Raw genomic sequence first — 20,955 nt, 5'->3', positions numbered from 1 at the left:
AGAGCTGAGATTGAGCCATTGTCTGGCAACAAGAGAAAAACTCTGTCTCAGAAAAAAAAAAAAATCACATTTAATTTTTTTCAAAAGCTCTTAATGTAATACTTTCTCATGTATCTGGACATGATTTATCCAATGAGGACCTTCATTTATTGGAAATACAACAAAGAACTCAGAAGACCCAAAAATAACATGCTATAAATTCTGTGCACTAAAGCATATTACCCTCTGAGGCCATTATTCAGAGTTTCTATATTCTCTCTTTGGTCACAATTCTCATAAACTTAGAATCTATTTTTTCAGCCCTCAGCAATATTGATTATAAAATCTCAGGTTTGGATGGGAACTTAAAGATCATTCAGGCCAGTTCTTTCACTGTAAAGATAAGGAAATGAATTCCTAAAGAGGTTCAGTAGTGTGTCTAGAACCATGCAGCTGGGTTGTAGCAGAACAATTTCACTCTGAAACTGTGGGCCTTTCTACCTCCTTTAGAATCATAAGATAGCTGCACAGAGATAGGGGAGTCTGCTGGACATAGGCCTGCTGATAGGAGCAACCAATGACCGATAGACCTCCTGACAAGGCAGAGGAGGGGGGAAAAGCTATAAGAGGCAGACATAGTCATCTGAGAACATGTGTAGCCTGGTTCCACCTAAGGTGAGATGAATAGCTCCATGCTCTTCAGCAAATTTTGACTTTATAGAGATTTTATAATGTATTATTGTATAATTGAAATGATAACCATAAGTTATCAAGGTTAGTTAGCATATTAATATTAATTGTGTTAATATAATAATTATTAACTCTAATAACATTATTTAGGGGGATGTATATTATGATAATGCCTTATTTAAAAATAGTCAAATCAAAACTGATGTTTGGAATGGCATGCTCCCCTTATATGATATGGTTTTTTTTTTTTTTTTTTTTTTTTTTTTTGAGAGAGGATCTTACTCTTTTGCCCAGGTTGGAGTATAGTGGCGTAATCTCGGCCCACTGCAACCTCTGCCTCCTGGGTCCAATTAATTCTTGTGCCTCAGCCTTCCGAGTAGCCTGGGACTACAGGTGCCTGCCACCATGCCTGGCTAATTTTTGTATTTTTAGTAGAGACAGGGTTTCGCCATGTTGGCCAGGCTGGTCTCAAACTCCTGACCTCAAGTGATCCACCTGCCTTGGCTCCCAAAGTGCTGGGTTTACAGGCATGAGCCACCACTCTTGGCCTCTTAAAGGATGTTTTAATTTTTAAAATAGCTTATTCAAATAAGTCCTTTCCCAGTAATGCTGGAGTATGTGACTGAGAGGGAATTTAAAGTAGATACACACACCTATCAGAATAATTCTTTCCTGGTAACTTTGGAATGTAGGTAATTATAAAGTGAATTATTTTATGTAAATAAGTGTAATTGAGTTTATAGTGGAAGATTGGAATTCTGACTAAAGACACAATATCCAATATGTTATTTATATACAAATAATATGTCATAAATGCAGATACAATGATACCTTTATAATTAGAAAAAAATAGGTTTGTTCCTATTGATTATACATGAAATGTATACATTGATTTCACAGTGAAACTCCAACTTCTTTGCTAAGTGGCTTCATACATGAGGAGACACAGACATATTTTAGAGAAAAGTGACATACGTGCATCTGTGTGGTGTGAGTGTGTAGCCCCTTATATATTTTGTCTTTCACATCTTCCTTTATAGTCTTGTGAGGTTTAAGGCCTGCTAAGTTCTCACCTAAGTTTTCTAATCAAATGTGAGAGGGAAGCTGAGAAAAAAGATAAGTTCACTTTGGTGTCTACTTAAATTCCATCTGAGAATTCATTATGTTAACCTACCAATTCCTTGTTGAAGATGAACACTCTCCTTCATTAGAAAACATAAATATGCACTTTTGTGTCTTAGTTCACCAGAAGAAATAGAATAGTTAATGGCTAGATTGGGAGACCCTGCAATATACATTTTCCTTGAAGAGAGCTATATAGTAGCTCTTAAAAATGCCTTACATGGACATCACACATGTTTACAGACAGTTTGTGTATTTCATTTGATCATCACATCAATTCTATAAAGGTAGAGAGGACACGTTGTTTTAATCACTGTTTTATAGACTGAAAACTGAGGTCAGAAGAAGTATCTAGATTGTTGCAATCGATAATGGTCCTTGAGCTTGGGTCTTGTTGACTCCCTGATGTTGACACTCTGCATATAATTTGTATCTTCAGCCTTAAAAAGTGGATCCAGGTAATTTTAAATGATGGTGGTTCTTGTGTCCTCTGGGGGAAAAAAAAAAAAAAAAGCTTTTCCTTTTTAGTTTTTCTATGGACTAGTGGATGTTTTATATTTTAATTGCTGATGTTTGACAAACTAATATATTTGAAATTACTACCTCTAACCAGTCTACTCCTTCCCTCCTCATCTATTTTCCTCTTTACTAGATATGTCCCACCAGTATACAACTATGTTTTTATTTATCTCATCTTCAGAAAGCCCACCTCCCATTACAGCTATTTTTCTCCCTCCCCTTACAGCTAAACTTATCAAAGAAAATTGTCCCGGCTTTGATTCCTTTCTTACCACTCTCTCTTAAACCCACCTCAGTCAGACTTTCGACCTCCCTACTCCACTCAAACTGTCCTTTTCAAAGCTGTACCTGGGAAAACACACCTGGCAAAAGCAGTGGCAGATGCACAGGTAGGCGTGGCTGGAGTGAGGGGAGAAAAGGGAAGGTAAAGGACAAGTGGTCTGTGAATGCTGCCATGTTCCTAAACCTGAGGATCATCCTCAGTCCTCATCGTGCTCAACCTATCGGCAGCATTGGGCATAGTTGACAATGCCCTTCTCCATAATAAGTTCTTTCACTTGGTTTTAAGACCCCACCCTGTCTTAGTTCTCCCATCTTACTTGTATTTCCTTCTCAATCTTTTTTGTTGGTTCCTCTTCATCTCTCTAACCTACAAATCTTGATGTGTCTAAGGACTCTTTCCTTAGATCTCTTCTCTTTCTCTACGTGCTCCTTTGCTGGTCTTATCTGGTTTCATGGTATTAAATACCTTCCATTCTTTCACTCCCAAGTTTATATCTTTGGCCCAGAATTTTTTGTCTGAATTCCAGACTTATATTGAGCTCCCCTTTTAGCATCTTCACTTGGAAAGATAATAGACAGCCCAGATTTAATCCACAGCTTCGGAATCCAGCCCCTGGTATTTCTTCCCAGCCTGCCCCTCCAGGAGTCGTAGGCTCTTAGCTGGCATCCTGTCCACCTTTCCAGGTGCTCAGGCCAAAACCCTGGGCATTGTCCTTGACTTTTCTTTCTCTCATACTTCACATCATCCCATCTGAATGTGCCCAGGATCCAGCCTTTGCTCATCATCTCACATCCCGTCCTGTTTCAAGCCCCTCTCTACTCCCAGTTGAGTTCTTGTATTCGTCCCTTTGCTACCATTCCAGCTTCTGTCCTTGTCTGCCTTTAGCCTGTTCTCATCTTAGCAGCCAGAGATCCAGGCAAAGTGAATCAGATGCAAAAGGCCACATATGATGTGATTCCATTTATATGAAATGTCCAGAGTAGGTGAATCCATAGCATCAGAAAGCAGAAGAGTGGTAGCCAGGGGCTGGCAATGAGCAGGGCAGGGGAGTGACTACTAGGTATGGGGTTTCTTATTGGGGTGACGAAAATGTTCTGGAATTAGAAGTAGTAATGGCTGTACAACCTTGTGACTTTACTGAAAACCATTGAATTGTGCATTTTAAAAGGGTGAATTTTATAATATGTGAATTTTAGTTCAGTTTTTAAGAAGTAAACTATGATCGTGTTCATAGTTCAATCAAAACTCTGCAGTGGCTCTCCACCTGCAATCTCCATGGCCCCCAGGCCCCGGCACTGTGTCCCCTCTCACTTCTCAGATATCTCCTCTCCTGTTCTTCCCCTTGCTCACTCCACCCCAGCCACCCTGGCTGTTGAACTTGCTCTTCTTCCAGGACACTCCTTCTTCAGGGCCATGTATGCCCTCGGCCCCCGGTGCTTAAATATTACTTTGCAAAAGGGTCTTTCCTGAGCAGCCTCATTAAAATCGCACACCACCCCCAACTCTCTACCCTATTCCTTATTTTGTTATTCTACCTAACCCTCTCCCCATTCAGTAGCCTGTATGTTTCATTTATTTATTTTGTTAGCGATGTAGGATTTCTCCTTGGGCATAAGATTTTTAAGGTCAGGATTTTAATCTGTTTTTGTTAACCGCCACATTCCCAGTGCCCCAAACTGCATTTCACATAGTTGGTCCTCCATAAACATGTGTTAGGGATGAACAGATCCCACTCTGATGTATACAGATGGATCATAACATTTACTTTAGAAACAAAGGATACTTTGAGTTATAGGATTCTAGCGTTTAAGAATTTTGCTTTCAAGATTGCAAAATTCAGAGTGTTTGCAAATATGAAATAAGCTCACTTGAGGAAAGCTGTGTAAAAAAAGAGTCCAATTTATATAGAAGGTTTGAATGATTTCTTACATGTGTATTTTTTTCAGCTTCTATAATATGAAATAGCTAACATTTAAATAGATTAAGAATCTGGTTTTTTTTTTTTTTTTGTTCCCATCAGCATTTTCTTTAGAATTGGAATAAATGCTTACAGCAGTGTGAAGAAGCTGAAAAAGGCAATAGCATATGTTATGGAGCAGTGAATGTTATGAGTTTTACTAGAATATGGCAAACACAGGTTACAAAAAGCTTTGTGTAAATAGCCGTTGATAAGATTGGCAAGACCTCCTGGGTGGGTGTTGGTTTTTAAAAGTTTGCAAGATGAAAAACTAGAGGACATACATGCATAAATTTGCTTATCCTGCCTGGCTGGGTTGGCTGACAAATGGAAAGAGACCAGATCTGAGTCCCTATTCTAGTTGTTTCAGAGGATTCTCAAGGATGATTAGTGATCAGAAGAGTGCGACAGCAGAGAAACTCCTTGTTTCCTTTGCCTCCTGGTGAAAAAACAGCTGGTGAGAAAGATATTTTCTCTGCAGTGAAAGCAGAGAGGGAAAAATGTAAAAAACAAAATTCTTATGTACAAAAGAAAACAAAAGTTCTAAGTTCTCTCCAGACTTTGTGATATGCATTTTCAAGGAATTAGTTTAATAAGTTTTTTAGAACCTCAGTTACAGTAGAAGGAACACCTGTGGGTATGTTAGGCGAAACAGTTATGTGGCCTGCTTCCCGGCTCCTACAAAGTTGCTCAGCTTTGTGCATGGCTTGATACAGAGGCCAGGGTGTGACTGTGTGTATACACAGGGAGAGAAGCTGCTTGACAGATGCCTTCCAGAAATGTGCCCACTGACTGCTCTTTGCTATGTTTTTATACCTCCCTTTCCTAGCCTTGTAGCAACATATGTCTGTTTCATTTAAGGGGAGTTTAGAACCAGATGTTGGAATTTCTGTTTCCTGAAAGGGGAACTGTGTGCCTGCATTCATTTCTGCAGTTTTCCTCTGATGGATTTTGAGTGTCACTAGTTGTCACTGGACGGAAAACTTACTTTAGTGATAGATGTTACCAAAGCTCTCTCGGTAGACTTTTGGATCTGTTGTTCATGCCCCACGGGATGCTCTTTTCCTACACAAGAAGAATCGTGTTTTAAAACCTGTCTGCCTGCAAGACTCACCATACATGTCACCATCATGAAGCCTCATCTGCTGCCTTACACCCTACTCCCTCCACAGTTTGGAGGACAGCTTTTCCTTGTCTAGAATGCCAGAGAACCATATTTTTACCACCTCATGACATATGGCTTTCATCCTGCTATGCTATTTCATGTTTGTCTTCCGTTGTGTGGAGGTTGAAGGCATCTTTAGAGCAAGGCTTGTCAGAAATGTTGTTGTATCGCTACCATTGTTGACACACGTGGGCATTTAATAAATATGTAGGATAAAGGAATACATTGTATCCATTTGCAAATTCAGTACTGGGTTATTGCATGAATCAATGATTTGGATGGTGTAAATATTCTTGTATCTTCTGAAAGAAGAAATAATAATTCACTGTGATTGAGTTTTCCCCCCTCTGCCTTTTCCCATGTTCCTTTTCTGTTTCTCTCAAAAATTGACTTGTCACATGACTTTTGGGTCTGATCTTTTGGAAAAGGAATATGGTTTGTCTCAATGGCCTTCTGGCCAGCCATGGGAGTTCACGCCTGTAATCCCAGCACTTTGTGAGGCTGAGGCAGGGGGAATCACTTGATGTCAGGAGTTTGAGACCAGCCAGGCCAACATGGAGAAACCTTGTCTCTACTGAAAATACAAAATTTTCAGTAGTTGGGATGCCCCTGGATGTGGTGGGGCATGCCTATAATCCCAGCTACTCAGGAGGCTGAGGCAGGAGAATTGCTTGAACCCAGGAGGCAGAGGTTACAGTGAGCTGAGATTGCACCATTACACTCCAGCCTGGGCGACAGAGAAAGATTGTCTCAAAAAAAAAAAAAAAAAAAAAAAAAAAGAAGGCCTAGAAGGCCTTCTGACCTCAAGGGCTTGCTAAGGTTAAGTATTTTGAATGTCTCTCAAAGTATGGGCTGTGAGATGCCTGTCTTATCTGGGTACTTATTAAAAATGTATGTTTCTGTGTTCCAGCCCAGAGCAACAGCATGAGCAGTCTTTTGGGCATAGAATGTGGAAGTTTGTGTTTTCAATAAGTATCCCAAGTCATTCTCATACACACTGGAATTTCATAGTCACTTTAATTTATGCTTATAGTAATCTCTGGGGATGCCTTCAGCTCATTTCATCATCTGTACCTTTTTCCCAGTCTCACTAATCTCCTTTGCTTTTCTGCCTTATTTGTATCTCTTCTGTCTCTAGGAGTCTGTTTTAAAACTGTGCCAGTTAACTCTTTAAAATTGTGTTTATGTGTATGAGTGATGTAGATGCCACATATATGACATCGGTATAAATTTTTACCAAAATAAGTAAACAGTTTTTATTAAAGCTAATATTGCTGCTCAGGGTGCAGTGGATCCTCCAGATGGCCTTCAGCTTTTATTTCTCTACAAAATGGCAAAGTATGCTTAGATTCTCAAGTATGCGAGCAACAGAATCTCTCTGCTCAGTCATGAGCATATGGTTAGATGTGTGAAGTGCTCTGTTCTCCCTGCTACAGTCAGGGATATTTCAGTCTGTTATGAGTGATCCACAATTTACTGAGCAGCAGTACACTTTTACGATGAAAGTCTTGGAAAACAGTGAACATAGTTCGTCTCATATTCAGTTCAGTGATTATGCTGTGATCTTCACTGATGTTTGACTTTCAGTGAAGCAAAACGTTCATTCTTAAAATGGTGCCTGTATTACACAACTGTACTATGATTTTGGAATGGTAACAAGTAATAAAGGAAGAAAACTCCTTAAACCCTTTCTGGGTTTAGACAGGCTTGGGGTTAGTTGAACGATATCAATGAATACAGCTGAGTGCTTCCTGATTAAAAGTTGTCTGCATGTTAAGTTTAATACCTTAGGGAATTAGGACTATAAGTACTTTGAGGTGCTATGCTGATTACTTTCCTTGTATACTTTTATCAGAAATAAATGTTGACCAGTTAGCTAGGACGTAGTGTTTCTATTTTCAAAAAGGCACCACTGCCAATTTGATTGTAACTCATTGCTCCTGGCTTCCCAAATATCTTTTCTTTAAAAACAAATCTTTATTGAGGTATAATGTTTATTCCCTAAATAGAAAAATTGGACATTAATATTAAAAACTGGCATACAAAATAATTTTTTAAATATTCACAAATGATAGGCTGGATTACCTAATATATTGCTTAGTAATTCTAATTCCATTCAGATGAATCACTACCATTTCTAGATGAGTTAAGATATTCAGCAATTGGGCCAGGTGTGGTGGCTTAAGCTTGTAATCCTAGCACTTTGGGAAGGCGAGGCGGGCGGATCACGAGGTCAGGAGTTCAAGACAAGCCTGACCAACATGGTGAAACCCTGTTCTCTACTAAAAACAAAAAAATTAGCCGGGCGTGGTGGCACATGTCCATAATCCCAGCTACTCAGGAGGCTGAAGCAGGAGAATTGCTTCAACCCAGGAGGCAGAAGTTGCAGTGAGCCAAGATTGTGCCACTGCATGCCAGCCTGGGTGACAGAGCAAGAATCTATCTCAAAAAAAAAAAAGAGAGAGAGATTCAGCAATTGAACTCTTGAGAAGTGGTAGAATCACAGTGTTGCTTTAAACTTCCAAAGAGCTGTTGGCTCTGCAGAACCCTGGGAACCAGGCCCAAATGAATGTGCAGTGAGAGCATTTGTGCACACACACACACACACACACACAGACACAAACATAAGCACGCACAGAGCACACAGATTCAGCATTAGTTTCATCATACACCTAAGGGTTGCTATGTATCTTCTCAAGTTTATTTAAGAGCAAGAGAAAGACTCAAGCAAAATGCATAGAATTTTTGCTTTGACAGAATAACATTTTTTAAATCTGATAAAAGCATAAAAGAGTGTCCATCCTCCTCTGTGACAAATTCAAAGAAATTAAGCAGAAGAAAGAGTTCCCAGAAAGCTAAATCAGGAGCTTAAGCTGTGATGTCCACTTATAAGATAGAATCCTCTGCCAGGTCAGCCACTCCCTGTGCTTACCTATCTGCAGATTCTAAAGTAGAATGAATGACCAGCTATCCAGGGAAGTGTTGGTAGATCTGTCCTTTGTAAAGAACTTCTGATTTGGGGATAGGGGAAAGGAGTGATTGAAAACTACCTTTCAAAATTTCAGCAAATGTTATTTCCAAGAAGTTCTAGCATAAAATAACATCTGTAATTTCCCCAAAGATGTTCTCAGTTTCTGGGTTACACGATTATGGATCATTGCAGCAGTAAACCACACTGTAAGCCCTGATTTTCTAATTAACTTTGTTACTTTGTATTTCGTTAGGAGCTGTGAATCCTCTTTAAAACCACTGGTACAGAGATAGAATCCAATTAGGATCTGTACTTAACTTCGCTTAAGTGAAATGAGCTTACTAGTGGATTAGTTGTAGATGTCTACTAAGTCAGTAGAGTCTTGCTTTTTTCAATTACTTTAGATGGCCCTGTTTTAATTTATGTTAATCTGTCCTTTAACTCCAGAATCAACTGTGCTTGAAGATTACACTCAGTCCTGCTACACTTTCTGACCAGTTCCTACTTAAGAGAAAAATGTGTTTCTGGTTTGCTTTGGTGCAGGAAGCCTCGTCTTTGTGATGACTTACATTTTTCTAACATTATCAAGTGTGTAGGATTTAAATTAAATGGCTCTTTTGTTCAACGGTCTACTTGTTAATAGTCTGACAGGCAAGTCTCCAAGTCCCAGATAAAATCTCTCTGCTGTTTTTTTTTTTTTTTTTTTTAACTTCATTGGTTAAGATAAAAGAGGAGTCATTGCCTCATGATTTCTTATATAACAAGTGATACAGCTCCTTGTTTGCCCAATCAAAAAATTTGAAAGCTAAGGAAGAAAAATAAATTATTATCTTTTTATTCATTGTGGGCTTCTAATCACTATTTGGCTCCATGTCTAATTATAATCTTAAACTTGATCCTTCATCTTATATTTGGTTATCATTATTTTTTTTTAAAAGGACTTTCTTGCCAGTCCCAAGAAAGCCTAGTTCTTAATCTTGCACTACTTAAATAAGGTTAGCATCCAAAAGGTTGTATAAGAATACCTTTGCCCCAGATTCATTTTAAAACAAGGAGAGACCTTGACTGCTCACCTGCTGATAGATTTAGAAACTTGTCTTTGTCATCAGATTGACACTGTCCCCATTGTATCATCAATATTTGTGCCCAATTTTATTCTTTGTGTGTGTGTGTCTTTTAAAAGTAGTATATCATAGTTGTACATATTTGGGGGATACGTGTGATATTTTCCAATTTCGTTCTTGGGCTAATGTTTTCCAGAATCATCCACTATACCGTATAACCCATGGTAACCATTCCATAAAAGAAAATTTTCTTGTCAGATTCTGTGTCTGCTGAGCTATATAGAACCAGACAACAGGAATTCATAGTCAGGAAACCATCTGAATAGCCATAGGTGCAAACACATGGGCCTGGCCATGTACCCTCTGACCCAAGTACACAATGGCAGCAAGTAAAGGAGGAGCTGTCCATTAAACTTGAGAAATAGATTTAATGCCTGAATCTCTATCCTCGTAGGATTTGGTCAGCAATGAGAGGTTTGTTACTCAAAATCAGAGCATCAGATTCAAAGTATATTTTCAGTAATAGACCCCCTGGAGGGCTAATTTATTACAGTTTCTGAGATTCCTTACCAGTTTGTGATTGTTTACTGGATTTTTAGAAAGTCAATATGCTCATGGCTCATTTCTTCATTGGATGAATGGATCTGGGGTCAAGACTGTGCTGTCAGAGCTCTGCACTTTCTTGTCTTTCTGTGATACGTTAGGGTCAGAAGGACAAGAAAGATCATCTGAATTGTTTAGCCATGGGCCTGACTTTACTTCCAGGGTTGGCTATTCATTCCTCACATATCCTTCTAACTGTTTTGCCTCTAATTCTTGTGTTTGTTCATGGTATTGAGTAATAAGGTGAGAATGACATACAATGGGAACTCAGTGTCTAAAAGAAAGGTAGAATACAAGTTAGAGGACATGATTTGGACAGCATTACTCCTGGGAAGCATAAAAACGCTATCGGTTATTCTGACTAATGGGCTTCTCAGCCTCTGGCACTCTAGGCTCACTGGAGCTCTCAGAATTTCTTTTATAAAGCAAAAGGAAAGTTGGCTCTCTTCTTTAGTGCTCATGAAAATTTTTATTAGATAAGGAATGATTATGAGAAATAATTTTTGATTTTTCATGATGGATTTTTTTAATGTCAAAAATACAGAACTCTGCACTTAAAATAACTCTGAACAGTGGCTTTAGATGTTCAATTAGCAATAATTAAATGTAAGTTTAATCTTGTAGCCATAATCTGAAATATCCATTCAGTTCAACTGTTTGCAGGCTAAATAGTTATTAGCCAGTAATAACACATATTCCCCTGGAATATTGTTGGAAGTCTCCAAAGGGATGTCCCAGGGCTCCTTAAATGACTTTGCTAGTGCGGGTTACCATGTGGCAGTCTCACTAGCTCCCTCCCCAAAAGATTGCTTAAGCCCTGCACGGTGGCTCACGGCTGTAATCCAGCACTTCGGGAGGCCAAGGTGGGCAGATCTCCTGAGGCAGGGAGTTAGAGACCAGCCTGACCAACATGGAGAAACCCCATCTCTACTAAAAATACAAAATTATCTGGGCCTGGTGGTGCATGCCTGTAATCCCAGCTACTTGGGAGGTTGAGGCAGGAGAATCGCTTAAACCCGGAAAGCAGTGGTTGCAGTGAGCTGAGATCATGCTATTGCACTCCAGCGTAGGCAACAAGAGCGAAACTCTGTCTCCAAAAAAAAAAAAAGCCAGTATGAGGATACCAGTACCCACAAGGGGAATGCTGCTTCCAGAAGGTTACCAGGCACTTCCTGTTTGGGGCCAGAGTGGTACCTGCTTCCGTGCAGAAGTAGTGGGAGGAGACTTCTACCACACTTTGTCACCCAGGCCCTGAAGCAGCTGTACTGCATTCATCCATTCAATAAATAAAGCATCTCATCTACTCTGTGCTGTGTATACCTGATTAACAAAACAGGGTCTTCGCCCTCAGGAAGCTTGCAGTCCAACTTGAGAGGCAGACCTTAGACAAGTCAGTACACAGGTGTCAGTGAAATTACAAATTGTGAGAAGCATTCTGAAGGAAAAATGATGTGCTATAAAGAAAGACAATGATGAAGAAACATGGGGTGTTCATCTAGATTCAAGAGCAGGGGAAGCCCCTCTGAGGGAGACATTTGAGTAAAGTCATAGATAGGCATATCCATGCTGGGCATGTGCCTTGAAAATGGATTTTGTACAAGCTGACCAGTATGGCCAGAACAGGTGAATGAAGAGTGGGGATTGGGAATAAGGATGGGGAGGAGGCAGGCGACAGATCATGAAGGAACTTATAAAAGAGCCATTAGTTATAATGATTTGTGAAAACTGAATCCTAGTCTTTCAACTAGGGCCCCTTTGTAGTGGTTAAAGGATAAATCTTGTGCTTCTCTAGCCTTTTTGTTCTCCAAGAGGGCAAATAAATGCTTTCCTTGAGATGCGTTTCATTGGACTCCTTTGCTGCCTGAATTTGATTTTCATTTGACTGAGGCGAGTAGGAACCACAGAGAGACAAGAAAATAGTTCTGGAGGACTTGGGAAGTAAAAGCTGGGATGACATTCCAATGTTTTGGGTTCATTTATGTGCGAGGACGTTGAAAAGTGACTTGTAATTTAATGTTTGGGGGCCAGGAGAACTGTAGAGATACCTTCTAGTAATTCTGAATCCAATTATCAAAAGGAAATTAGGATTCTTAGAAAAGGGGAAAAAAAAAAAAGCAACTTAGGCATTAATCACAGGTATTTTCTTTATATTAATTGCTAACCCAAGGGCCTTCATGTATATTCCCAAAACAGATGAAGTATATTTCCATTTCATAATATTGCCTTATTCTCACACAAATTATAGTGTGGGCTAAGGTACTACTACACACAGAGCAGAAGTATTATCATTGTAATAGAGTATAGAATACATAAAATATTCATGTTCATTGGGCTAGAGCAAACCTGCCATTTCAAGTCCATTAATTGCAGTCTAATTTAGTGAATATTCTTTCAGAGATTAACACTCTAATTATCCGAATTAAAGTGAGCACCCAAGTGGCTTCATGTTCAGAATGCAGGTGCGGTAAAGTAAGTTCTTGTTTAGCTAACCTTTGTCCTGGTGAACTGGATATAGGGCTGGGGCAGTTTTTTCCCACAGTGGTGATCTCTGGGGTGTTTATGCATTGGTAAAGTCATCTGATAGTTCTGGTCATTCCTTTAATTTTTTTAAACCCTCTCTTTAATTGGGTTTATTCTCTATGTAATACTTTCTTTTAAGGGAAAGAGCTTTCCAATCTTCTGAATAATAGAGGTAACAAAAACACATAGAAATTATTGTACAGCACTGTGGTCTCCATTAAATAACATCCCCCATAATTCTTTAAATCACTGGTTTCAGATTTGTTGGTTATGGATGAATTTTAGTAAAATCAGTTTTTCTATGTCTCTTTTGAGTAGCTGTGTGACTCTCCATATTGTGTACCACTTTTTGTGATTAACTTTTAAAAATATTCTCATCTTATTTCTTAGACTTTCAGGATCTGAAACTGCTGTAGAGCTCATGTATTGTAGGGAAGGAAAACAGGTTTTAAAATCAGATGGCTGCAGGTTCAAATCCCAGCTCTGTCAGTGACGATATGTGACTTTGGGAAGTTAGTTCATCTCTCTATTCCTCCATTCCTTCTTTACCCTAGAGAGGCCCACTTAACTCATAGAATGGTTATGACAATTATTGCATTATGTGAAGGAGTTAATCTGATGGCTGGCCTCCAGGAGGCACTCAGTAAGTGGTAGTTCTTCCCTCTTTCCATTTTGAAGTAGATTCACCTGGCCTCTTATCAAACATCAAACTCCAGTCAGAGAATATAAAGCAACCCTGTAGTTTCCCCAAATGCAATGAGACTCGGATTCCTGGCAGAGAATGGAGGTAAATTCCACGTAGGGAAGAATGACTGAACCAGTGTCATCCTACTTACAATCCACAATATTCACTGTGTTTGCCTCTGCCACCTCCACACTAGCAGTGGGAAAACTTTCTCCCATTGATTCTCTGGCCCAAAGAGAACTGGAAAGTGTTGTAATAAGAACAGAATGAGTATGGTCACACAGAAGGGAGTAGGCAACTGGATAAATTGGTCTAACCAAATAGTTCACTTGTAGTGAGCCTGGAGCTAACTCTAGGGATACCTCCTGGTTTAGTTTTCTGCCTGCTTCCCTGTAACTGAAGTGGTCCTTTCCTACTGCCTTGAGGACCATCCAGCCTCAAAGTCTAGACCTAAGAAGAGAGCCCGAGAGAGAAATGCAAATCCCCTTGTCCTCCTCAGGCTCACCCTTTGCCCTGCAATTCCTCTTTGAGTTCTAGTTTCTTTGCCAAACACTTACCTCTTTCTTTGATACTTGACAAGAATCTCCACTAGTTTCAGGGGGAGTCCACACTACCTCAGGTAAACTCATACTTCTTTTCCATGGAAGTGTGGCCATGCTCATAGGCCTCAAAAGGACAACCCAGACAAGAGACAATGCAAGAAGGCTGCTGTTTCTACAGAGGACTAGGCAGCCACCATGAAATTGACCCACTGAATTAAGTGATATTCTAAATTCACTGTGTGAAATGCATGCATGATGCCCAGGGGCAGGCTGGACGCTCACCTGTGAGAAATGACATGTTAGTGCATCCTACTTCATGGTCCCTTGCCTGCTCCTGCCAGGTAGGTTCTAGGTTTAATGAACTTGTTTAGGCAGACTTACTTCTTATAATGGTGCCATTTAATTAACTGACAAAATATGTGTTCAGATAATGAGTTGTATCTGCAAAAAAAACAAATGGGATGCTTTTTAGAAAATCTTTAAAAGGCAAATTGCTAAAAACTGTTGTTAAGTTAGATATTGGAAGGATACTGTAAAAAAATAGAGATATTTTTAAAATCTAGGATTTTAAAAAATGCTTTTGGCCCTACATCATAGGAGTGGATAGTACATTTAAAACATTAAATTTAAGCTTTATTTTTTATCACAGTTTTATGTTTTCCCTGCTTAAACTGCCTTTTTATTTTACCCAAGCAAATATCACTCCCACTTCATCAGATAAGAGTATTTCTTCTGTACATGTTAACAGGACCAGCTACATAATTCACAGGGCCTAGTGCAAGATGAAAATACAAATTCCCTTCTTCAAAAATTAAGTATTTCGAAACAGTGACAACAGAGCACTAAAGCAAGCCCAGCACCCTCTGAGCCTGGGCCCCATGTGTCTGCACGGGCTGCAGGCCATGAAGCTGACACCAGCAACAGGCAAAAGGGCTGGGAAGGCAAGGTAGTTTACCATATCACCCAGCTCTCTGACAGTTTCTAGTGCCAAAGAGTTTCCCCCTATAAGAGACACCTGCTTATTGTTGAATTACTGCTTGGAAGTAATTCAACTTTATACTGAGCCTGAATCATTCTTCTTTAATTTCTGCCCTCTGGTGTAGAACACGCCTAATCCCAAAGCCTCACTTCATCTTTTCTTCTTAATGTACTTTTTTGGGTGGCAATATAGTTTCTAATATCACCTCCATCCTCTCTCTCGATACTCTGTTTTTTCTGTATCCTTCTGATGAGCAGTACTCACATTATTATATATAAACTCCAAATTCCTAATGTGGTATGGAAGTTTGAAAGCTTGGGGACTCCTCATGATATTCTGCATTGGAATTTTAGATACACTGTTTTATTAAAGAAAACCACTTACTCTGTTTAAAATATTTTATATGTTTTAATGATGAAATCAAATATTTAGAAAAGTGTAAAATACTATTAGACTTTATGCAGTCATCATCAAGATTTTATTGTGGCATAATACCTCTCCTATCGTCTTTGCAACTCCTTTTAAAATGTTTTTCCATCTGGCTGCTACTTACCTGATTCACTCTTATTCTGTATTTATATAGTTGATTTTCATGACCTGAAGGATTTAACTTCCTTTGGGCCCATCCTGAGTCTTCGTGGCTGTACTGGAGACTTCTCTCCAGGGAGCCCTAAAACCAACTCTTTCTGGCATAATTTTTAAGTTCATTAAAATTCAATGAGATGAACCTCAAAAGTATTATGCTAGTGAAAGAAGCCAGACACAAAAGGTCACATATTATATGATTCCATGTATACAAAATATCCACAACGGTTAAATTCATAGAGATAGAAAGTAGATTTGTGGTTGCTGGGAGCTGGGAGGAGGTGGGAATGGGGAGTGACTGCTTACTGGATATAGAGTTTTCCTTCTAGATGATGAAAATCTGTTAGAACTCAATAGAGGTAGTGGTTGCACAGCACTCTGAATATGCTAAATGCCACTGAATTGTTCACTTAAAAGAGTTAATTTTATGTTATATGAATTTCATCTCCACAAAAAAAAACACACACAAATTTTATGAAATGGTACTATATTTAAATATTTGCATTGTTGGGTTGTATATGCATATCAAAATCAGTAGTAGTGATTTTCTTTTTCGCCGATAACTACATCATGAGTATTATTTTCTGTATGCTCAATTTAAAGTACTCCTACTTCTTTGAAGGCAGGAAGATGGTAATTGATGGTGGAACAATCCTTATAGATAAATCTTGTATTAAGTACCAGTTAAGTTTATATTATATTTGAGATGGTGGTTTCATTTACTCATAACAATGGAAAATTCTGTAACTCTGTAGTAGTGTCTTGGGTACTGATATATACTTCCGTTCCTTTCCATTGCTTAAACTGCTCACTGGTTGGTATAAGACTGTATTCCAGAATGACATACGAAAGTGGTTGATGCAAACCCAGAAAGTTTCCCTTTAAGGAGACTCCATAGAAATGTCTCTTGGACCCACTTGTAAAAATTGCTCCATTTGCACTTAACCTATTAACATTCATTTCAAAATAGAATATATCATTCCTAATATATGACAGTATTTTGTGAAACTTAAAGGGAATCTTTTCTTCCAATTCTGTATCTTTTTATGTGAATGCAACCAATGCCTACCAGAAGACCATACTGTGTAAAACTTGACTCTTAATATTTTGAAGAATTTGAATGATTCTGCAGGAGAAACTACACTTTCAATTAGAGTGGTTTAAACTACAAGTAACAGAAAACTGTTCAAAATGGCTCACACGAGGATTTTAGCTCACATACCAGATATCCAAAGGAAAGGAAGGTTTCAGGGTTGTTTAGCATCTCAGTGGTATCCGCCAGGACCTGGGGTCTTTCCTTCTCTTAGCCCAGTTCTCCGCAGTGTTGATTTTGTCCCGAGGCTCATTCGCTTCATAGTCTTAGGAGGTTGCCAGTGAAACAGCGCTGCCTGTTTCCCTCAACTCCTGGCCTCAAGCAATCCTCCCCCTTTGGCCTCCCAAACTGCTGGGATTATAGGCACGAGCCGCAGCATCTGGCCCGCTGCATGTTTCCTAATTCACATTTGTCTTTTAGCGGTTCTTAGTAAGGAGGAAGAAAGCTTCTCTCTTGGAAGCCCCCAGCAATCCTCTCCTCCCCTGTGACTGATCCATACTGGCTCATGCCCATCTCTAAGCATGCACATTGGGATGGAAAGTCGAGTCTCTGTGAGCCCAATGTGGGGCTTCAGCTGTAATGCACACTGCCAGCTCTGTAATACTCTCATTAAATAGTTTTAGAACTTTTAAAATGTCTTACATAAATCACTCATTCTGGGTGCAGATGATTCTTCAGAAAACTTATTACGCTGCTTTTAGATTACATCACTGCTGTGTAGCATGTCTTTCAAGTGTACTTTTGAGATATGCTATTCGCATCCCATTTTCAAAAGCTAGGAATATTAAAGGAGAGAAGAAACCAAATTGTGCTTTCATGGGTGCTGTGTGTCATTAGTGAGTATCTCATACTTGACAGGAAAGCAAAATCTAGTTTGTTTATACATTTACCTTTGGATTGTGTATGCTACATGTGTTTATTTTTAATAGACAAATGGTCTTTTGTAGTTGGTGTACCCTTGGTGCTTCATTGCTGATTATGTTGTTTTGTTCCATTTTCTTAACTATATTTGGTGTGCAGAAATTCAACCTTAATTACATATTATAGGTTTTTCCTTGACTTTAAACCATGACTCCTTTTGTTTGAATATGTTAAAAAGATAAATCTCAAATTATGAAAAACTGATTTTAAAAATTACTTCAGCCCATATTTTCTATCTCGAGTCTTAATTTAACACAGTTCTTAAGGAAATGAACCTAGGCAGTCTTGAGTGCCTCTATGCCTGTGGAATTCTTTTCCTCTGCTGCATACCCAAATTGAAATTTGTTGAGCTTCAAGTTTTACCACAAAGCCTCTGAACCACGTTAGTCAATAATTCATCCCACATCCTTCCATCTGCTCTGATCCTACTTCCAGACAATTTCTTCAGGTTTTTGCTGCAGTGCAGAGGTTACAACCTAGTGGCCTACAGCTCTGATCTTGCTTGGAAATGGTTGGTTTTTTGTTTTTTTTTTGTTTTTTTTTGGCAGGTCGGGAGGGGGCTGAACAAACAAAATTTGGGGATTAGCTGACAACAGTTGAAAAGTGGGAGAGTTGACATAACAATCCAGTTCTGGCTTGTCTTGGAAAAATCCAAAGATATGAAAAGAGTTTTCGGCATAAAATCCTGAATGGAAAAAATTCTGTTACCTCTTCTCCAATTGAGTTATGTTATCTCCCAGGCCCCTGAAGGCTTTTGAGCTTCAGACTCCTGTAGAGTGCATTAGTGCTAACTGGTGCCATCCTGTTTTCTTCCTACAAACACAGCACGTCATCCCTGCAGACCTAGATAAAAGCAGTTTAAGAATATTTCTATGAGCAAAAAGATAAATATGATTATTCAAGCCAATCAGGCTGTAGATGTAAGGCTCTATAGCTTACTTAAAGATTCCTGTCTTCTGATAACTCATTGGAATCACCAGCATCCTTAAACAAGAACTTGGACCAGCAGAAGAATTCAGTGTACATGTAATTGTCCAGTTTTGGTAAAGGTTTAATACAAGATCATCAGGATGTAAAGTCCTAACCGGTTTTCTCTAAGGGAGGAAAAGTCATATATCTAGAAGGATTGACTCCACGCCCACTCTGAGGGTCATTCCTATGGATATTCAGTCTCTGATATAGATTCCCTGGTCATTTGTTAAGACTTTACTGATAGTGCTTATTAACACTAAACTCAGTCAGTATGTGCCCCCCTCCTAAAATGTAAAATTGCATTAACCTAGATGCTATATTCATAGGACTGGATAATAAAACAGCAGCAATAGCACAGGGTGTTCTTGCTCAAAGGTGATTACAGTGTTATCCTAATGTCCCCTTATTGCTCGTGAATATTCTCATTAACCCAACCCTAGGACCTCCTCCACCCCCATCAGACTAACTCATTTTACAGCTCTAACTCATGAGCCTTTACTCTTCTCTTCAGGCAGACCCCTTAGGTCGCCCTCCACCCCCTTTTTAAATACCAGGGTGTTACCCAGGGCTGGGTATTCCAGTGTCAGTGATGATCAGAGACCAGTTATACAACTTAATGTTCTCTTCTTGGTTTAGTTTTTCTAGTCTGATTTAGATGTTTATTATGACAAGTCCTATCACTGGGGAAGTATATAAGTTGTAAGAAACCACATGTGTGCTTTCAGTAGTGACTTGGTTGACTACTGAATTATAACATTTTGTGATGAATAGGATTTTGCAAACTAGCATGCTTTGAAAAGCGTTGGTATCTGCCAAACATTCCTGTGTATTGGGTGTTTGTTGCTTTGCCCAACTGGACAATCTGTTGTCCTTAAAATTGAAGCTGTTTACCCCATTTTACAGTGACATCCCATTGAAGTCCAGGCTTCTGGTGTGTCTTTGCCACTTTGGACCCTATTTGAGCACTGTGGCTAGTAATGCCTGGTGAAATATAATTTTGGGGAAATACTAGTCATTGAGTGACTTTGCTGAGACAGAGTTCACTTATCACAGGACTAAACTCTATGTGTGCAGGGATTTTTGTCTGCTTCGTTGACCAATGAATTCTAGAGCACTAGAATAATGACTAGGACCTAGTAGACATCCAATAAGTATTACTGAGTGAATGAATTGTTGACAACTTAAAATGCACCATTGTACATATTATAAAGATATATGGGTTTTTTTTCCTATTGGGTTTTAATCAAATTGCTGGCATTTATTAGCAGCAAAAATTGGGGGTCTGCATTTGCACTGTTCAGATTTATAGATTAAACAGGATGGGGATTCCAGAGATTTCTGTCTTCTTCTAAAGTTATGTCTCAGAAACCAGAAGCTGGATGTGCAATCGTTTTTTACTACATTACCTAGGCAAGAATGAATTCATCATTTTTATCTCACCATTTCTCATTAAAAGTCTAATGCCAATATCTTGTACAAAACAGTGCCAAATTTCAGCTTCTGTTAAACGAAGAATTGGATGGCTGTTTGAACAGCACACTGTGGACCTATGGCACATTGACTCTTTGGAAATAGGAAATATATATATTTGACTGACCTCCAGCCAACCAGAAATATATCCTCTGCATAATCTTGCCAAAATGTCATTTGGTTGTGAACAGGGCCCTTCATTTGTCTTCGGAGAGCTTGCATATCAGGTGCCAGGCCACTGCAGGCTTTTCTGCTGTTCCTTCGTTCTCCTAGGCAGCTGTGCCTTTGATGATGTGGATTCGTGAAAAGTTACCATTGTCCTCCTTACCTGTGTCATGAACTTCATTGTTACCTTATTGGATTATCTGTTGGGTGAGGAATTTTTTTTATAGTTTAGTTTCTAATAACCATTTGATTGGTGTTTAAGTGTATTTCTAAAATTTGAACCTATTGGTTCTTTCCTTTTAGCCCTTGTATTATATCTCACATTAAGTTCTCTTCTGATGCCAATTGGAAATTTTAATCTACCATTACTAGGTTTAAAAATAAGTTCTCTTTTGCATATGAGTAGACAGCTTTAATCATGATTTTTTTAACTGCTTATCACTGTTTACTTAGCTATGCTTCTACTTGGTGATTGATATGTTTTCTTTTTTTAGTTCAGAATTTCCTGCAATTTTTTAAATTTCCTGTCTATAATGTATATAACATAAATAACACTTAATTGGACTAAGTGACATTTCATTTTTACTTTTCTAGAAAAAACATCCCTGTTTCTGGATATGTAAATAGGGATGGAAACTTACAAACCTAATGTTCTTTTTAAATTTCTTGA

At 38.9% G+C, this 20,955-nt stretch overlaps 1 protein-coding gene across 1 annotated transcript in view; it reads left to right on the top strand.

The window, feature by feature from the left end:
- Positions 1-20,955, top strand: part of STK39 (serine/threonine kinase 39) — a 317,234-nt gene that overhangs the window by 252,912 nt on the left and 43,367 nt on the right. The window lies entirely within an intron of this gene.

This window comes from Sapajus apella, unplaced genomic scaffold (assembly GCF_009761245.1).
Source record: "Sapajus apella isolate SASKATOON/1434 unplaced genomic scaffold, GSC_monkey_1.0 scaffold18, whole genome shotgun sequence".
Taxonomy (NCBI): domain Eukaryota; kingdom Metazoa; phylum Chordata; class Mammalia; order Primates; family Cebidae; genus Sapajus; species Sapajus apella.
This window is presented reverse-complemented; position numbering and strand designations above follow the sequence as displayed.